Source organism: Staurois parvus, unplaced genomic scaffold (genome assembly GCF_062004578.1).
Source record: "Staurois parvus isolate SC_StPar_1 unplaced genomic scaffold, SC_StPar_1.0 ptg000165l, whole genome shotgun sequence".
Taxonomy (NCBI): domain Eukaryota; kingdom Metazoa; phylum Chordata; class Amphibia; order Anura; family Ranidae; genus Staurois; species Staurois parvus.
The window spans coordinates 11,258,463-11,277,155 of record NW_028317961.1 but is presented as its reverse complement, the minus strand read 5'-3'; the positions used below and the strand labels follow the sequence as shown (position 1 = coordinate 11,277,155).

At 41.5% G+C, this 18,693-nt stretch overlaps 1 protein-coding gene across 2 annotated transcripts in view; it reads right to left on the bottom strand.

Moving 5' to 3' along the window:
* Window positions 1–18,693, bottom strand: part of PDE7B (phosphodiesterase 7B) — a 460,575-nt gene that overhangs the window by 152,538 nt on the left and 289,344 nt on the right. The gene's annotated exons all lie outside the window — the stretch shown is intronic.

Here is an 18,693-nt window from a genome sequence, read left to right as displayed (position 1 = left end):
AATTCATTAGTTTACTTGTTGCCATTATTTGTATGAGTGTGCCATTCTGTTATGACCTACAGTTAAATATGAATCCCATAAGAAATAAAAGAAATGTGTTTTACCTGCTCGCTCATGTTTTCTTTGTGGTGCATACTGTATATTACCAATTCTCAAGGGGTATGCAAACTTTTGAGCACAACTGTATACTTAGGGGTTTACATCTATTTTAAAAATGTGTGCCTATTACTAAATAGCACTAGCAAAACTATTATTTAAAAATAGACAGAGCTGTTACTTATGAAGATGTCACACAGACAGCAAGAGTTTCCCTAAGATGGATCACTGAAATGAGATCTTCACCGCTCAGGCATCAAATAAAGTATGCAAAAGTGTATACGCAGATGATGTCCAGGTATCCAAGGCTATTTCTGTCAGTGATGTCATGGCACATAGGCAGTTGCCAAGTGTTTACTTTCCATGCTCAATCTAGTTCTGTGAGGTTATCAGGTTAAGATGATCAGCCACTTGTAAAAATAGGGGACATTTCAAAAGTTTGATCAGGGTACTGTTTGGACCTTGAAGAAGAGGGTACACCCCAAAAGCCTATCCTGAAAATTTGGAGGGTACACTCCAAAAGCCTATCCTGAAAATTTGGATGAAATAAAAAAGTATCACTGACAGTATTCAACTGTTCTTGTTATCAGGGTATCCACAATTCCTTTATATTTATTTTGGATCAGCAAACAAAAACTGTGTACACAGTAAAAGTGTTACTATATTAAAACCCTGAAAGTAGTTGTAAACCCTTACATAGATCCACTGAAGTGACTGGTCTCAGATGATGGATGAAACAAATCCTTCTACATAAGTTGTACCTGTTTATCTGTAGCATCTCACATCTACAGTCATTCAAAGTTCACACATCAAAGGTTATTTCTGACCTTTCAGAATGCAGGCAGCAGGGATATGATGACACACACTGCACAGCACAGAACACAGAGCCGTAATCCCCTCTACACAGTCTTGTAAGAAAACATGCACAGCTGCCAATCATCTGTTGTGCGGAAGTTAGGGGGGTTCCTGGGATTGCCTGATGTCCAGATTAACTGACAGATAGGGAAGGAAGGAAAGAAAGAAGGAAAGAGAAAGAAAGAAAGAAAGAAAGAAAGAAAGAAAGAAAGAAAGAAAGAAAGAAAGAAAGAAAGAAAGAAAGAAAAAAGAAAGAAAAGGCAGGCAAGATCCACACTAGATGCTTTGGAGTGAGACAAGTACACACTATAGAAGGATATGCTTTGTTCATTTTTTTTTTTTTAATTTCAGACGTTGAAAAGAATTAACACTTACCTGCACTTTATTTCTGCTGCTTACATGACTAGTTACTACATAACATTTGCAATACAGGAGTTATAGAAGAGATTATTTTATTATATTTTTAAATATTGGTAAGCAACAAAATCCACAGATAATATGTATGCAGGGCTGAATTTAAAGGGGCAATGCAGCCAAAATGTTCTGTTCCAGTAATCAATGCAGGCTAAATCACCCTGACATTTTCATTTGAGTGGAATTCAGCAGGTTGAAGAGAGTCTCTTGTTTCTCGCAACACAACCATAAAATATCAGTCTGACAGGAGGAGAAAGATCCCGTACCGTGACAACCCACATTCACTGTGCTCACTCTGAAAAACTTAGTGGTTCTACAGGTAAAAGGCATTAAGGCAAAAATCCTTCTCTTTGCAGTTACCCCCTCCCCCCCAAGGTCCCCCTAAATACTTACCTGAGCCAGATCTTGATCCAGTGATGTGCATTAGAGCAGCGTCTTTCTCCGATCTCTCTCCTCATTGAACAGGGAGGCAGCAGCAGGAGCCATTGGCTCTTTCTGCTGTCAATCATAGCCCATAAGGAGAGAGTGGAGGCTGGGGCTGAGATTTGCTGTGTGTCTAAGGACACACACAGCACAGCTCGGGAAAGAGCATGCACTAGTACCCTCATAGTAAGTGGTATGCTATGGGGGTACTCAGAGAAGAGGAGGAGCCAGAAGCGCCAGTGGGGGACCCTAGAAAAGGATGCTTGGGGCTGCTCTGTGCAAAACCATTGCACAGAGCAAGTAAGTATAATAAAATATCATTGTTGTTTAAAAAAAATGTTTTAGAATCACTTTAGGGCTTGTTCACACTTAAATACATTTTTAACTCTTAACAAATGCTCCTATAGCATTAGTATAGGCATTAGACAGGCATTAATGAGCTGTAAAATGAGCATTAGACTGGCGTTTTTCAAGCATTAAAAACTCTCCCCAAACGCGCTATGCACAGTTTTGATGCATTTTATAAGCGGTTTACAAGTGTTAAAACCTCACCACAAATACCTATAATAAACTGTAATGTTATTAACGCACTGCAAATACCTGCCAGGGCATTTGAGGAGCATCTCCATAGACTTGAATGGGAGGCATTGAAAGGCTTCAAACTCCTCCAGACTCGACATGAGGCTTCAATTTTGAAGCAACACTGATGCTTCATGTTTTGATAATGCGAACAGCACTGTATGCTGTGCATAGTATCATTTGCATAGGCATTTGAGCAGCATTAAAAAAATCCTCAAATGCCTGCTTTCAATGCCAGTGTGAATTATGCCTAAGAGTCCCAAAGACATAAGATGTCAATAGCTCATTTTTTTACATTTAACATGAATTAAACTGAAACAATTGTTGGAAAGATACTTTAAAAAACAGTAAGTATAGAAGTGTAGAAGTATATCTACAGTGAGGAACAGAAGTATTTGAACACCCTGCGATTTTGCAAGTTCTCCCACTTAGAAATCATGGAGGGGTCTGAAATTCACATTGTAGGTGCATTCCCACTCTGAGAGACAGAATTAAAAAATTCAGGAAATCACATTGTATGATTTTTAAAGAATTTATTTGTCTTCCACTGCTGAACAGAAGTATTTGAACACCTAAGAAACAGCAAGAATTCTGGCTCTCAAAGACCTGTTACTGTGCCTTTAAAAAGTCCACCTCTACTCCACTCATTAATCTAACTTAGTAGCACCTGTCTGAGCTCTTTAAAGACACCTGTCCACCCCACAGTCAGTCAGAAGCCAACTACTACCATGGGCAAGACCAGAGAGCTGTCAAAAGACACCAGAGACAAAATTGTGGACCTCCACAAGGCTGGAAAGGGCTACGGGGCAATTGCCAAGCAGCTTGGTGAAAATAGATCAACTGTTGGAGCAATTGTTAGAAAATGGAAGAGGCTAAAGACGACTGTCAGTCTCCCTCAGACTGGGGCTCCATGCAAGATCTCACCTCGTGGGGTATCACTGATAATAAGAAAGGTGAGGAATCAGCCCAGAACTACAAGGGGGGAGCTGGTCAATGACATGAAGAGAGCTGGGACCACAGTTTCAAAGGTCAATGTCGGTAGAACACTACGCTGTCATGGTTTCAAATCATGCATCGCACGGAAGGTTCCCCTGCTCAAGTCATCACATGTCTGAAGTTTGCCAATGACCATCTGGATGATCCAGAGGAGGCATGGGAGAAAGTCATGTGGTCAGAGGAGACCAAAGTAGAACTTTTTGGTCTAAACTTCACTCGTCGTGTTTGGAGGAAAAAGGATGAGTTGCATCCCAAAAACACCATCCCTACTGTGAAGCATGGGGGTGGTAACATCATGCTTTGGGGGTGCTTTTCTGCGAAGGGGACAGGACGACTGCACTGTATTAAGGAGAGGATGAATGGGGCCATTTATTGTGAGATTTTGAGCAACAACCAACTTCCCTCAGTCAGAGCATTGAAGATGGGTCGTGGCTGGGTCTTCCAACATGACAATGACCTGAAGCACACAGCCAGGATAACCAAGGAGTGGCTCCGTAAGAAGCATATCAAGGTTCTGGAGTGGCCTAACCAGTCTCCAGACCTAAATCCAATAGAACATTTTTGGAGGGAGCTGAAACTTTGTGTTGCGTTTGTGATCTCAAAAAGCTCTGCACAAATGGTAGAAAGAGTTAAATCACCAGAAAGAGTTAACAGAGGGCAGTGCAGTCTCAAGTCAGTCTGTTAGTTTGGAAAAGGGAAGAGTAAGGGATTGTCATCCAAGGTTATGGGGCTGTGTGTTTCTAATGATGTACACAGTGTAAAGAGGCACAACTCTAGTTCCTGCATGCGAGGGTGACTTCAAAGGATGCTGCAATAGAAAATAGGCACCCTGAAACAGGAAACCTGGGGGACTGACCATGGCACAACAGCAAGAATTAGAAGATAAAGAAGCTGCATAAGTGATTTATTCAGCTGCCAAAAGTACTTAAACATTTTAAGGGTTTAACCACTTGCCCACAGCCCTATAGCAGAAGTACTGATACAGAGCGGCACGGCTACACAAAATCACGTATACCTGCTATTGGCTGCTGGGGATGTCAATCACCAGGTCCCGGACGAGTCTCGGTGTTCGTTGGCAGGGCTGAGAGTGGAGAGATCTGTGTGTAAACAACACAGGTCCCTCTCCTGTCAGCAAGGACATGTTGCTGTGTATCTCTCTGCACAGCAGAGGGATACAAAGCAGCATATCTCTCAAGTAAAACTGCACACAGCATACAGTAACACTTTGATCGCCCCAGATGTTAACCCATTCCTGCCCAGTGTCATTAGTACAGTGTCAGTGCTTTTTATTGGCACTGATCAGCAGGGCCCTCCCATTCCTCTTGTATTGAACTGTATTGTTGCTGTATTGTCTCCCTTTATATTGTAAAGCACTGAGCAAACTGGTGGCGCTATATAAATCCTGTATAATAATAATAATAACTGATCACTTTATTAGTGTCACTGGGGATGTCAGTGGCAGTTTGTCAGTACCCACCCAGTGTCAGAATGTCATGATTGCCGCCAATACTAGTATAAAAATAAATAGATAAAAATTCCAGTATATATACCGCCATTTGTAGGCGCTATAACTTTCACGTAAACCAATTAATATACATGTATTGGAAGTTTTTGTTATCAAACACATGTAGCAGAATACATTTTGGCCTAAATTTATGAAGAAATTTGATTTTTTTAATTTTTTATTGGATATGTTTTGTAGCAAAAAGTCATAAATATATATTTTTTTCTTCAAAATTGTCGGTATTTTTTTGTTTATAGTGCAAAAAATTTAAAATTAACGCACCGGTGATCAAATACCACTGATAGAAAGCTCTATTTGTGGGCAAAAAAAGACGTAAATTTCATTTATGTAAAGCTCGCATGACCGCAAAATTGCCAGTTAAAGTAACGCAGCGTTGTATCGCAAAAAATGGCCTGGTCAGGAAGGGAGATAATTCCTCTGGACGACATGCGGTTAATATCACTTTAAATCATTATACAGTCTTGAGAATGCTAAACAACTTAAATCTTCAATAAACGTTTATCACATTTGATTAAAGAAGCCATTCAAGAGAGAAAATTCTAGTACTGAAGCATCATTGCCTTAGCTTTTTGTGCTTAGAGTTTTGAGGGTTCGGTATATAATTTCAGTGTTTCCAAAGGCCCAGTAACCCCTCAGACAACAGACATGTTGACATTAAAACATCCCGTCATTTGCTACTTGATTCAATATCATAATCTACAGAATCCAAATGATTTTCTTTTTCTGCCCATGTTATAGCAGATACCACATAAAACTGATGGACAGATGCAGCAAAACATACCCAGAAGTATTTAAAGAATGCAGAATTAAATTGAAAATGACTGTAGGTTACCAACCTAAAGAGACAGTTCACTAAAGTTAAATACCATGAAATGGTTGCATTCCTATCCCCATAAATCATTTCTTTTATTTCTCCTTAGCAACCATAACAACAATCTCATTACCCACGCTGCTACCATGGAGGAAATTACATGGAGGAAATTGCAAAATTACAAGTCTCAAATGAATAATTAGGGTTTCCATTAATGGGATATAGGGCTAGGACTAGTACTGCAGGACCAGTAGTCCTACTGAAAGGTAACATTTGCTAGGATCTTTGTTAGTTCCATTTCATTTTCTGATCCCCTAATTTTAAATTAGTGCTTTCCTACTTAAGTGTTCACAATTTCCTACAGAACAGGTTTTTCACATGAAAGGGTCACAGGCCTGCTAAAGCTATTCTCCTAAATGCATTTCCAGTATTTTCTTTGTAAGACAATGGTTGTGGTGGTGGTGGGGAACATTACAGATTTAAAGTGATTTTAAAGCTTTCTTTTATTTTTTTAAAAATAACAAACATGGTATACTTACCTGCTTTGTGCAATAGTTTTGCACAGAGCAGCCCCGATCCTCCCTCACTGGTGCTGCCCACTCCACCCCCCTGCCGAGCGCCTCCACAGCAAACTGCTTGCTATGGGGACACTTGGGCGTGCTTGCTCCTAAACCAGCTCGACACACAGAGCGATGCGCAGCCACTACATCTGAGCCAATGAGAAGGAAGAGCTGAGAGAGCCTCTGTACTTGTGCACATTGCTGGATCGAGGTTGGGCTCAGATAAGTATTAGGGAGGGCTCTGGGGGGGGCGGGTTACCTTAATGCAGAGAGCCTCAACCTTAATGCATTCTCCATTAAAGTAGAACTGAAGGCAGTTTATAAGACTGCGAGGCAGGCTATTATTGCAGAAGAGACATGCAATGTCTCTTCTGCAATAAAATACACCTACAATAAAATACACCTACCTGCCTACTCGTGTGCACAGCTCAGCTTGTATTGTCAACATGGTCCCTGTGAGCCAGGATGACTTACTCCTGCACCTTCAAGTTTTCTTGGCTCCGTGGTCAAAAATTTATGTTGATTTGGCCTCACTAACAATTTGAAAAATGTTCAACATTCAACGATTGTTCTTATAAAAAACTAGTAATGTAATAGCGTTGGGCAGCTATTCCAGCACAGTCCTACCATATTTCTCTGGCAGCACTGAATGTTCTAATGTGTGATTTTCCTGGAAGGTAAAGCAGTCCATAGATTAGTCTTTTTTTTTTTAGACCAGTTTTTTGTCCTTCAGACTTTAAGGGCTGAACTGTGGGCAGTGGGAGTAGAAAATGTCTAGAGGTCACTGGGAGTAAAGAGTACCCCATCTTTGGTATTAGGGGAAGGAATAGTGCCCCATCACTAGTGACGAGAAATAGTGCCCCATTCTTTGTATCAGTGGAAGGAATAATGCCCCAAGGGCCAGATTAAAGCAAGCAAAGGGCTGCATTTGACCCCCGGGCCACAGTTTGTTGACCACTGATTTACCACATTCCTTTATTCATGTTCAACAGCACGACAGATCTCCCACCTGGGCTGTGGTATTCTGACAGCCAGTGCTAACAATTTTCTGCCCGTCTCATTTGATTTGTCATTCATGTCAGGCAGGAGGGGGCTGACTGGGCCACCCGCAAAGCGAGTTTTGGCCAGTTTATGATACACTCAGTGTATGGCCAGCTTTGCTTCTGTTTAGGCATCACAAGCTCAGATTGAATACATCTGAAACAAAGTTTGGGTTCAGGACCCATGTGAGAAACAGTCTGAGGTGGGAGAAACCTACCAACCACCCTATGTGCAAAGGGGAACATGCACTATTTTGTTCCTTTGTAAAAGGTGTGTGAACAATATGTACATTGGGAACTACGTAGTATTGTTACAATTTGAAAACAATGTAGAAGAGGTAGAAGTGCATCCAGCACCTACCTTCCCTTAAGTTACATTCCTCCTAGTTCCATCATGTTACTACCCTGCTGAACTGCTGTGGGGGGGGCAACATAACTGAATAGGCCTGCAAATTCAGGCCTGGATGCTAGAGGAACCAGTCCTACAAGGCACCACAACAAAGTCCCCTTTTGTTCCCTATGCCTAAAGGAGTCATTTTCAATCTAATCTATGTCCACTGAACTGAAGAAATAGATGCCTGAAAGAAGATAACTCTTAGGTAAATACATTTCTAATGCTCCCAATGGCTGGTTTGGGAAACAAACCAAAGGTAATGTAGAAAAAAACTGATCAAAAGCTATACACATCAAAATGGATAAAAGCCAGCAGCTAAATGGTTTATAATGTACATACAGTAAGTCCCTGGCTTACGAACAAGTTCTGTTCCGGGAGAACTTTCATAAATCGGATTCGTTCGTAGGTCTAACAAAGTGAGTCTTATACACCTTTGACACAAATATACAATGTAAAGCATAAAAAAAACACACACAAAAATACTGTAAATAAACTTTTTTTTTTACTTTTACAGTTGCTGTACCTTAAAATGGTGCTACAGTACAACTGTACATAAACTATTTTTACTTTAATAGTTACCTTAAAATGGTGGTACAGTACCACAACTGGCATATAGTAGAAGAGAGGTACTAACTGGAGGAGGGAGGGTAGGTGGGAGATTGTGAAGCTGAAGGATCATCAGCAATAGGAGATGGAGGGCAAGATGGAATTTGGCCCACACCTGATGTTGACGGAGCTGAAGGATCATCAACAATAGGAGATGGAGGGCAAGATGGAATTTGGCCCATACCTGATGTTGATGGAGCTGAAGGATCATCAACAATAGGAGATGGAGAGCAAGATGGAATTTCACTCACAACTGATGTTGATGACACAGATTTTTTGATGGATTCAATTCTGTCTACCCTCTGGAAAAAATGATCCAGTGATGTCTGAGTAGTAGCACTTTTTTTCTCATCATAGATGACTCTTGTAGCACTGGATGGCATTCTGAACAGCTGTTGCAACCTTTGTGTATCGTTCTACGTTGGGGTCCTGTACCTCAAAAACTAACAGTGCCTCTTCAAATAAAGAAAATCCCCTTGCCATTTCCTGTGTTGTGAATCTCTTTGGTTCTTCAGTTACATCTTCCTCTTGGCTCTTTTCATCTTTTTTCTGGACCTCTAATGCCATCAGGTCCTCATTAGTAAGCTCCTCATGTTGCACAGCAAGGCGTTCAATAAAGCCATCCTCTTGCAGATCTAGCTCCAGCTTCGTGCTAAGCGTCACTAAGTTGTAGAAGACTTCTTTGGACTCCTTACCCATCTTCTCAAGTCCATGAACTTCATGAATAAACTGCGGGCAAAGGTTCTTGTAAACTCCATTCATTGTGACAACCGAAACCTCACGCCAAGCAAAGCTGATATTGTTTATGGCCTTGTAGATGTTATAGTCTTTCCAAAATTGTCGCAAGGTTGTTCTTGTTTCATCATTAGCCTTCACTGCCTGATGAAAAGTGTGACGTAAATAATATTTCTTGAAAGTCGCAATAACTCCTTGGTCCATAGGTTGGATGAACACTGTAGTATTCGGTGGCAGATGCACTACTTTGACGTTGGGATGAAAGTCATCCATGAATTGGGGGTGACCTGGTGCATTGTCAAGCAGTAAAAGAATGGGAGATCTTTCTCCAAACAATATTTCTCTATCTCTGGGATAAAGTGGTGGAAACAACAGTCCTGGAAAATGGCCTGTGTAATCCAGGCTTTGGAATTACTCTTTTACACAAGTAGAGAGCCCTTGGCTATGTTTTTGAGGTCTCTTCAGTTCTCCGAATGGTAAACTAAGAGAGGCTTTAGTGTCATATCACCAAAAGCATTGCCACCAAACAACTGAGTAAGTCTGTCCTTTGCTGCTGCTTTGAAGCCTGGCATCACCTTTTCCTCTTTACTGATGTAACTTCGTTTTGGCATCCTCTTCCAGTACAGTCCTGTCTCATGGACATTAAAAACCTGTTGGGGTAAATAAGCACTTTCATCAATATTTTCTCTAAATGTTGCTGGAAATTCTTCGGCAGCTATGATGTCTGCACTGGCAGCCTCACCACTTACTTTTACCTTGTGAAGGCTGGCTCTAGCCTTGAATCTGTTAAACCATCCATGGCTGGCACACTGTTCACCCAGTTGTTTCTTCAAGTCTTCAAACAAGCTTTTATCTTTTTCTTGAATAAGCATTAAGCTGAGTGGGACTCGACGCTGATGCAGATCCTGAATCCACACACTAAGAAGTTTCTCCATCTCCTCTATCACTTTATCATGCTTTTTGGATATTATTGTTGCCTTCATAAGCACAGCAGACTTCACATGTTCCATGATCTTGGCCTTGTTGTGCCAATGGTTGAACGATTCATGTTATAAGAACGAGCGATGTCTACCATCTTTTCGCCTTGGTCCAATTTCTCAATTATTTTCACTTTTGTTTCCATGGTTATTGCTTTGCGCGTCCTAGCAGTCCCCTCCACATCACCACTGATTTTCCTCTTGCTTCCAGACATCCTGGGCTCTGTACAATATACTATTGCATGGTACTGTAAGCACACAGCAGCGCAGCTGTGACAATGTCCAGAACTTTGTTCGTATCTATGAATGTTTCTTAATGTGAGATCCGTTCGTATCTGTGAATTTTTGCAACTCAAATGTTCGTAAATTGGGGACTTACTGTACTGTATTTAGCACAAACTTTCTTTTTTTTGCTTTACATTTTGTCTTTAAACATAGCAGGTTTACCGTGGAACTATGTAATCGTGTCTGAATGTAACAATTTCTTTTCCTAGCTAGGACTGCCAGACACAAAAAATTAAAAGGTTCCTGGGAGGATTTCAACCTCCCCCCCCAAAAAAAAGTCATAGTGGTCTATTTGTCAAAGTTTCCAGAGATGAAAGTTGTATGAATTTTGGGTGACAATTGATAAATAGGTCCCACAGTACAGCAGACCTATATTATAGCACTTGATTTGATTTGCTCATCTCATGTCTATGGCAGCCTTAGTACTAAAGTTGGCCATACACACATTGAATTACACTGATTTGTGCTGGATCTGCTAAGATTCTCTCAGTGGGTGGCCCTGTTCACAACACTCACATCGATAAAAGTAATTTTTATACCAATTTTGTCAAAGGAGCTGGATTGAAAATTGTTGAACAAACAGTGCCTGCATCCAATCAGATGCAAGATTCAAGTATTCTAAACATTGGTAGAGCTGGCTGTCAGAATAAAACAGCCTGCAAAGGAGTATTCTTAATCTGCAGGCTGCTCACAAGAAATCTATAAGTGTATGTTAGAAAACCTTCCCTCCATTGTTCCCCCTGACATAAGCTCATAAGCGCACTCCCCCCCCCCCATTCAACTTATATAAGCAGGAATATTCAGTTCACACATTAATATTCCTCTTATGTCTATATCATGACAAACATGATATGCTGGAGGTGGAGGGGTAATGATCACACATGTTGGAAAACTTTGTTGGATAGCCACTGTTTTCTCCCTGATATAAAGACACTAGATGTGTCTGTAGTGGTATTCTGCATCCCCTCTCCATAGGCTAAACCAGGGGTCTGCAACTTTTAAGACATAAAGAGCCACTTGGACCCGTTTCCGAAGGGAAAAAAAAGACTGGGAGCCGCAAAACCATTGCAACATTTAAAACAAATCCGACACTGCATATATTGTTTCTTACCTTAATGCTATATACAGGATCGTGCAGTTAGCTTCATCCCCCATATAGTAATTCATCCCCCATAGTAATTAATCCCCCATATAGTAATTCATCCCCCCTATAGTAATTCATCCCCCATAGTAATTCATCCCCCCTATAGTAATTCATCCTCCATAGTAATTCATCCCCCATAGTAATTCATCCCCCATATAGTAATTCATCCTCCATATAGTAATTCATCCTCCATAGTAATTCATCCCCCATATAGTAATTCATCCTCCATAGTAATTCATCCCCCATAGTAATTCATCCCCCATATAGTAATTCATCCTCCATAGTAATTCATCCCCCATAGTAATTAATCCTCCATATAATAATTCATCCCCCATAGTAATTCATCCCCCCTATAGTAATTAATTCCCCATATTGTCTCAATTCACTTACCTTTGCTCCGCGCGTTCCTCTCGCTGTGTTCCCGCGCTGTGTTCCGGTCTTCAGGGCGGACTGTGAGAGGAGTTCGTCACGCTGCCCCGCCTACATCCTGGCTGCCCCGCCTACATCCTGACAGCTAATGTTCCACGCTCCGCGGGCCGGATTAAAAGAGTCCTGACTTTTGAGGCGGCCGCCCGAGAGGAGGGAGGGGAGCGGGCGCCCGGCACACAGAAGAGCCGCATGTGGCTTGCGATCCGCGGCTTGCCGACCACTGAAACCCTATTGCCTGTCACCTGGTGGGCAGTGTGCTCCGGAGCCGCAGCAAAGATGAAAAAGAGCCGCATGCGGCTCTGGAGCCGCGGGTTGCCGACACCCGGGCTAAACATAAATGAATGCATGATGTGACCATTGGGATCTAGGGACTCAAATCCAGCAGGATGTGGCCACTGGGATCTAAAGGGCACAAAGCCAGCATGATGTGACCACTGGGATCTAAAGGACACAAAGCCAGCATGATGTGACCATTGGGATCTGGGGACTCATATCCATCATGGTGTGACTATTGGGATCTGGGAACTCAAAGCCATCATGATGTGACCACTGGGATCTGGGGACCCAAAGCCAGCATGATGTGGCCACTGGGATATGGGTCTTAAAGCTAGCATGATGTGACCACTGTGATCTGGGGACACAATGCCAGCATGATGTGACCATTGGGATTTGGGGACTCAAATCCATCATGATGTGACCACTGGAATCTGGGAACTCAAAGCCATCATGATGTGACCTCTGATATCTGGGGACCCAAAGCCAGCATGATGTGACCACTGGGATATGGGGTCTCAAAGCCAGCAAGATGTGACCACTGGGATATGGGGTCTCAAAGCCAGTATGATGTGACTACTGGGATCTGGGGACACAAAGCCAGCATGATGTGACCATTGGGATCTGGGGACTCAAATCCATCATGGTTTGACCATTTGGCTCTGGGGTCTCAAAGCCAACACAATGTGACCACTGGGATCTGGGGACTCAAAGTGAGCATGGTGTGACCACTGGGGTCTGGGGACTCAAAGCCAGCATGGTGTGACCACTGGGGTCTGCGGAATCAAAGTCAGCATAAACATCTCAGGATGGTTGGGTTGTATCTGCATGTCCAACTACCCTTTAAACTGTACAGTGCTCCTTGCAAATTTGTGTAAATTTGTGTTTACTGTGTACTGTTTTTGCTGTTCATTTAATAGCATTTTCAATGTTTAATTGATTTAATTTAATTCATGCGATTTCCAATGATTTACTCCAGCGATTGTGGTACAGCAAAGTTGTGTACTTACACATGGACTTGCGTATGTTTACATCCATTGGCTGACATACACAAAAAAATACATACATTTGCTCATTGCTGGTAGACATGGCTGGTGAATACATCATACACATGAATGATTTTATCTATTTATTTATCTATCTATCTATCTATCTATCTATCTATCTATACCAAAAGCTAGGCACACACATGTGTACTGACTGTGATTTAGGAGTTTTTCAAATTTTCAAGTTACCAGGCTGCAAGTTACTATATTCTGATGATATAAAAAGGTGAGCACATGTAGGCATGTAAATAGCTAGCTAGGAGCACAGGGATGTGTGTGTGATTTGTGCACATAGTCTTAGGCCAGTAACGTGCAGGTATAGCATGTGCACGTGTAAGCGCATTACACTTGCTTTTAGTAAATCAGATTAAGGTATCCCTAAAGCGTCAACTGAAATCAAGGCACAGCAAAGAAGCTCAAACTCTTAGTATATAAATCCCAATAAATGTAGCCCACTATCCAACATAAAATACAAAATATAAATCATAATGGCAATAATAACAGAGTGCCACAATATGCTAATTCCCAGTACGTTCATTATATCCTTTACATACTCAACTAGATTTCAGGGAGTGAACAACAAAGGGGAAAGGGTTTTAGGTCACGGCAGCAAATCTTTGTTCTCTTGGAAGAATCTGAGGAATACAAATGTAATTTCCTAATTCCCCCCTTACTCTGATTGGATGTATGTGAAGGCAGGGTCTCTTGGCTCACGTAGAACCATTCACCTAATCAAAGTGTATCCAAAGAAAGTTTTGGATACAATGATGAGGGATTAGGACGCCTTTCAGGTTTTTTATTGCTTCAAAAAGCATATCCAAGAGGCGCTTGGAGTTCAAACATTTAATCGTTAGGATTAATAAAAAATAAACTCATTCAATGACCTCACTGGCTCCAGCTAAGCTGTTCACATCAAACAAGGATCCCCTCTTGTGGGTATCGGGAAAGTCATTCAAAGCAAAAAATATACGTGAGTTTTGCTAATGAACCATTAACACATTTTGGACTCTTTAACCTTTTGGTTTGGCGTTTCTATATTTGTCTTTTATTTGTGCTTTGAGGTTTTGATTGCAATCTCTGTTCCTATTAGGGTGATTCACCACAATTTTAAAATGTCAATAGATCAGGCATAGAAGAAAAATCTTCCTATGGGTCACTTGCTCTGATGACAACTGTCTCAGCGGGGATTTACCTTACTTTTGGAGAGGCTTGGGTTTACTGCACAGGAAGTCAAGGAAAGTCTCCCGAATGGCACACAAATGACAGAAAAAGAAACTAGCAGGGATTTTCCACATGACCTATTCCAGCTATTCTCAAGAAGGGTTCCTCCAGAGTTTCCTTGGGGTTCCTTGAGCTGTAGGTGACTGCACAGCAAGTCAAGGAAAATCTCCCGAATGGCACAAAAAAGGCAGAAAAAGAAACTAGCAGGCATTTTCCACATGACCTATTCCAGCTATTTTCAAGTAGGGTTCCTCCAGAGTTTCCTTGAGCTGTAGGTGACTGCACAGGAAGTCAAGGAAAATCTCCCAAATGGCACACAATGGCAGAAAAGGAAACTAGCAGGGATTTTCCACATAACCTATTCCAGCTATTTTCAAGTACGGTTCCTCCAGAGTTTTCTTGAGCTGTAGGTGACTGACCTCCCATGTGATAATGTCTGTATAGTTTGGAGGTCAATGCCACTTGGCAGAGCCATCAAATTTAAACTTATACCTAGTACACACAATGCAAAAATCGGATGGAAAAAACGTATTCGGAGCGATTGTACGATAATCTATTCGTTAGTGCCCAGCATTCGAGAGCTGATTACGACAGTTAATACGAAAATATCAGAAGGGACAAGCACAAAATTTTTTCTCGTAAGATAACAGAACAAACGATTTTTGTAAAATTAACATAGTATTTGTAGGAAAAAAATTGCGTGACCAACACCACGCATGCTCGGAAACAAAACAATACATTACAATACAATACAATACAGTTGCAAGAAAAAGTATGTGAACCCCTTGGGATTACGTGGAGTTTTGCATGAATTGGGCATAAAATGTGCTCTGAACGTCATCTAAGTCACAACAATAGAAGAACACAGTCTGCTGAACATAATACTACACAAACATTAGATGTTGCCATGGTTTAATTGCACATAACATGTAAACATTCACAGTGCAGAGAGGAAAAAGTATGTGAGTCCCTAGCTTATTGACTTCTCCCAGAGCTAATTGGAGCCAGGAGTGAGCCAACCTTGACTCCAATCAGTGTGATGATATTGGATGTGTTGCTGACAACTGTCCTGCCCTTAAAAAACACACACCTGTTTTGGGTTTACTGGTTTCAAGAAGCACTGTCTGATGTGAACCATGCCTCGCAGAAAAGAGCTCTCAGAAGACCTACGATCAAGAATTGTTGACTTGCATGAAGCTGGAAAGGGTTACAAAAGTATCTCCAAAAGCCTTGATGTTCATGTGTCCACGGTAAGACAGACTGTCTACAAATGGAGAAAGTTTAGCACTGTTGCTACTCTCCCTAGGCGCGGTCGTCCTGTAAAAATGACTGCAAGAGCACAGCGCAGAATGCTGCATGAGGTAAAGAAGAATCCCAGAGTGTCAGCTAAAGACCTACAGAAATCTCTGGCACATGCTAACATTTTTGTTGACACATCTACAATAAGGAAAACATTAAACAAGAATGGAGTACATGGGAGGTCACCACGGAGGAAGCCATTGCTGTCCAAAAAGAATATTGCAGCACGTTTGAAGTTTGCAAAAGAGCACCTGGATGTTCCACAGCACTACTGGCAAAATATACTGTGGACAGATGAAACCAAGATTGAGTTGTTTGGGAAGAACACACAACACTATGTGTGGAGAAAAAAAGGCACAGCACACCAACATCAAAACCTCATCCCTACTGTAAAACATGGCGGAGGGAGCATCATGGTTTGGGGCTGCTTTGCTGCCTCAGGGCCTGGACGGATTGTTGTCATTGATGGGAAAATGAATTCCAGAGTTTATCAAGACATTTTGCGGGAAAACGTACGACCATCTGTCCGCCAACTGAAGCTCCGCAGAGGATGGGTGATGCAACAGGACAATGACCCAAAGCATACAAGTAATTCAACAAAACAATGGCTGCAACAGCACAGAATACGCCTTCTGGAGTGGTCCAGTCAGAGTCCTGACCTCAACCCGATCGAAATGCTGTGGCATGACCTTAAAAGAGCGATTCACACCAGACATCCCAAGAATACTGCTACACTGAAACAGTTTCATGAAGAGGAGTGGTCCAAAATTACTCCAGATTGTTGTGCAGGTCTGATCTGCAACTACAGGAAACGTTTGGTTGAGGTTATTGCTGCCAAAAGAGGGTCAACCAGTTATTAAGTCCAAAGGTTCACATACTTTTTCCTCCCTGCACTGTGAATGTTTACATGTTATGTGCAATTAAACCATGGCAACATCTAATGTTTGTGTAGTATTATGTTCAGCAGACTGTGTTCTTCTATTGTTGTGACTTAGATGACGTTCAGAGCACATTTTATGCCCAATTCATGCAAAACTCCACGTAATCCCAAGGGGTTCACATACTTTTTCTTGCAACTGTACATTACATAACTTCCAAAGTTGGATTCTGTCAAACGAGAATTTGTTTAACTTTAGAAACTGTTTTGTTTTTGATATGAGACTAACATGCAGCTATTTTCAGTGCAGACTCAATGCATACAGCAGGTAAAATGCCATGTTACCTTTGATGTCAGTTCAAACCACAGTGTGTGAACTGAATAAAATACTGCATGCAGTACTTTTTTTCAGCACAGTAGGTTGCAACCGGGGGCGGACTGACCATTTGGAAACTTGGGCACTGCCCGAGGGCCCGGGGTCAGTAGGGGGCCCCATGAGATGCCCCTGGTACCTTTTTCATAGGCTTTTTTGAGTTTGGGCAAGGACACAGGGGCCCCATGATCCCCTATTGCCCGGGGGCCCGTTGAGTTGTCAGTCCGCCCCTGGTTGCAACACAAACCATCGCATTGCAACGCTGCAGCGGTGAATAGAACTGTATTGATATGTCACTCATGACATTTCAATAAAGTTCTGTAAAAAAAGGAAGCCCTGGTATCAGCGAATCAGCATTTCAATAAAGTTCTGTAAAAAAATGTAAGCCCTGGTATCGGCGCATCAGCATTGTGTCTCAAAGCGCACATCAGTGACCGTATGTTCAGCTTGACTCGCTGGTCTGATTGAGCCCTAGTGATCTATTTAACTGTCAGTAATGCAGGCCATACATGGATCGAATTCTGAATGATTTTTCCTCCGAAAATCAAAAACGTTGTTCACTCGGCAATCCGATGGTGCCATCAATGATTTCGAAAATCGGCCGAACAAGTCATAAAGTTCACCCCATATAACAGGTGAAACTTCCATTCCTTTCAGGTCACGGCTCATGCGCATATTGTTTTCGGAAAAACGATTGTACGATTTGACCATCATTGAGTCGAAGATCGGTCGTTTTTCGCAAATTTTTCAACGTGCCCGATCACCGAAAAGGGGAGGAACCACGAAAATCGGCCAATGCCATTGACACACTAACAGAGCGAAAATCGGCCGATTATTCTTAGGTCCGATATTTGGCCAAAAAATTGGTCAAATTTTGGCCCATGTATGGCCAGCATAAGGAGGAAATTCTGATTACCAATGAAAGAGGGGCATTCTTGCAACTAATCTCCAATGTAAAGGGTATTCATCCCTCTGACTCCTAAAGAATTGAATTTAGCAGGGGGTTCCCTGAGATCTGAAAATTATTTCAAGAGTTCCAACTGGGGTAAAAGAGTAGTTTTTGCTTTAGATATACTTGACTATAGATATAAATGACCCCCAAGATGTTTTTGGTTATCCAATTACCACAATGCCCCAGTAAATGTAAATAAAAATGTATCTGAATTAAATATTAAAAATAAATTTCCTAAGGCTATGTTCACACTTGTGCTCCATTTTTTATATGTATCTGTACATATGTTTTCAAAGTGTTTTTCAGGCTTGAGCTTTTTTTCTCTAGCCAATGGAAAGTTAGTTGTGAAAAGGAGAGGCAAGAAATAGTGTGAAAAGTACGTTACACGTGTTTTCCAGGTACTCTGAGGTCTACAAGGGATTAAAAAACACAAAACCATGTCCCAGAAATACTTTTATGAGCTTCAAGTGACATGACGCTCAGGTATGAACACTGACATTAGGATACAATAGAAATCTCCATATCAATCATTGAAATACTTGGTGCTGCAAATCACTTGGAGGTGAACTGGGCCTTATGGTAGCCATACACGCTTTGATTTTATTTTCTGATGGATACACAATTTTATCATAATGATCAAATTGGCAAATAAATAGCCATAACGTAATCAGTTTGGCAAATAGCCACCTAATCAATTTGACTTGTTTAAAATTGGATTTGACCAAACTGCGTTGCTTGGCCAGGGTGGAATCTTATCAAAAGCATTTCACATCGATCGACAGC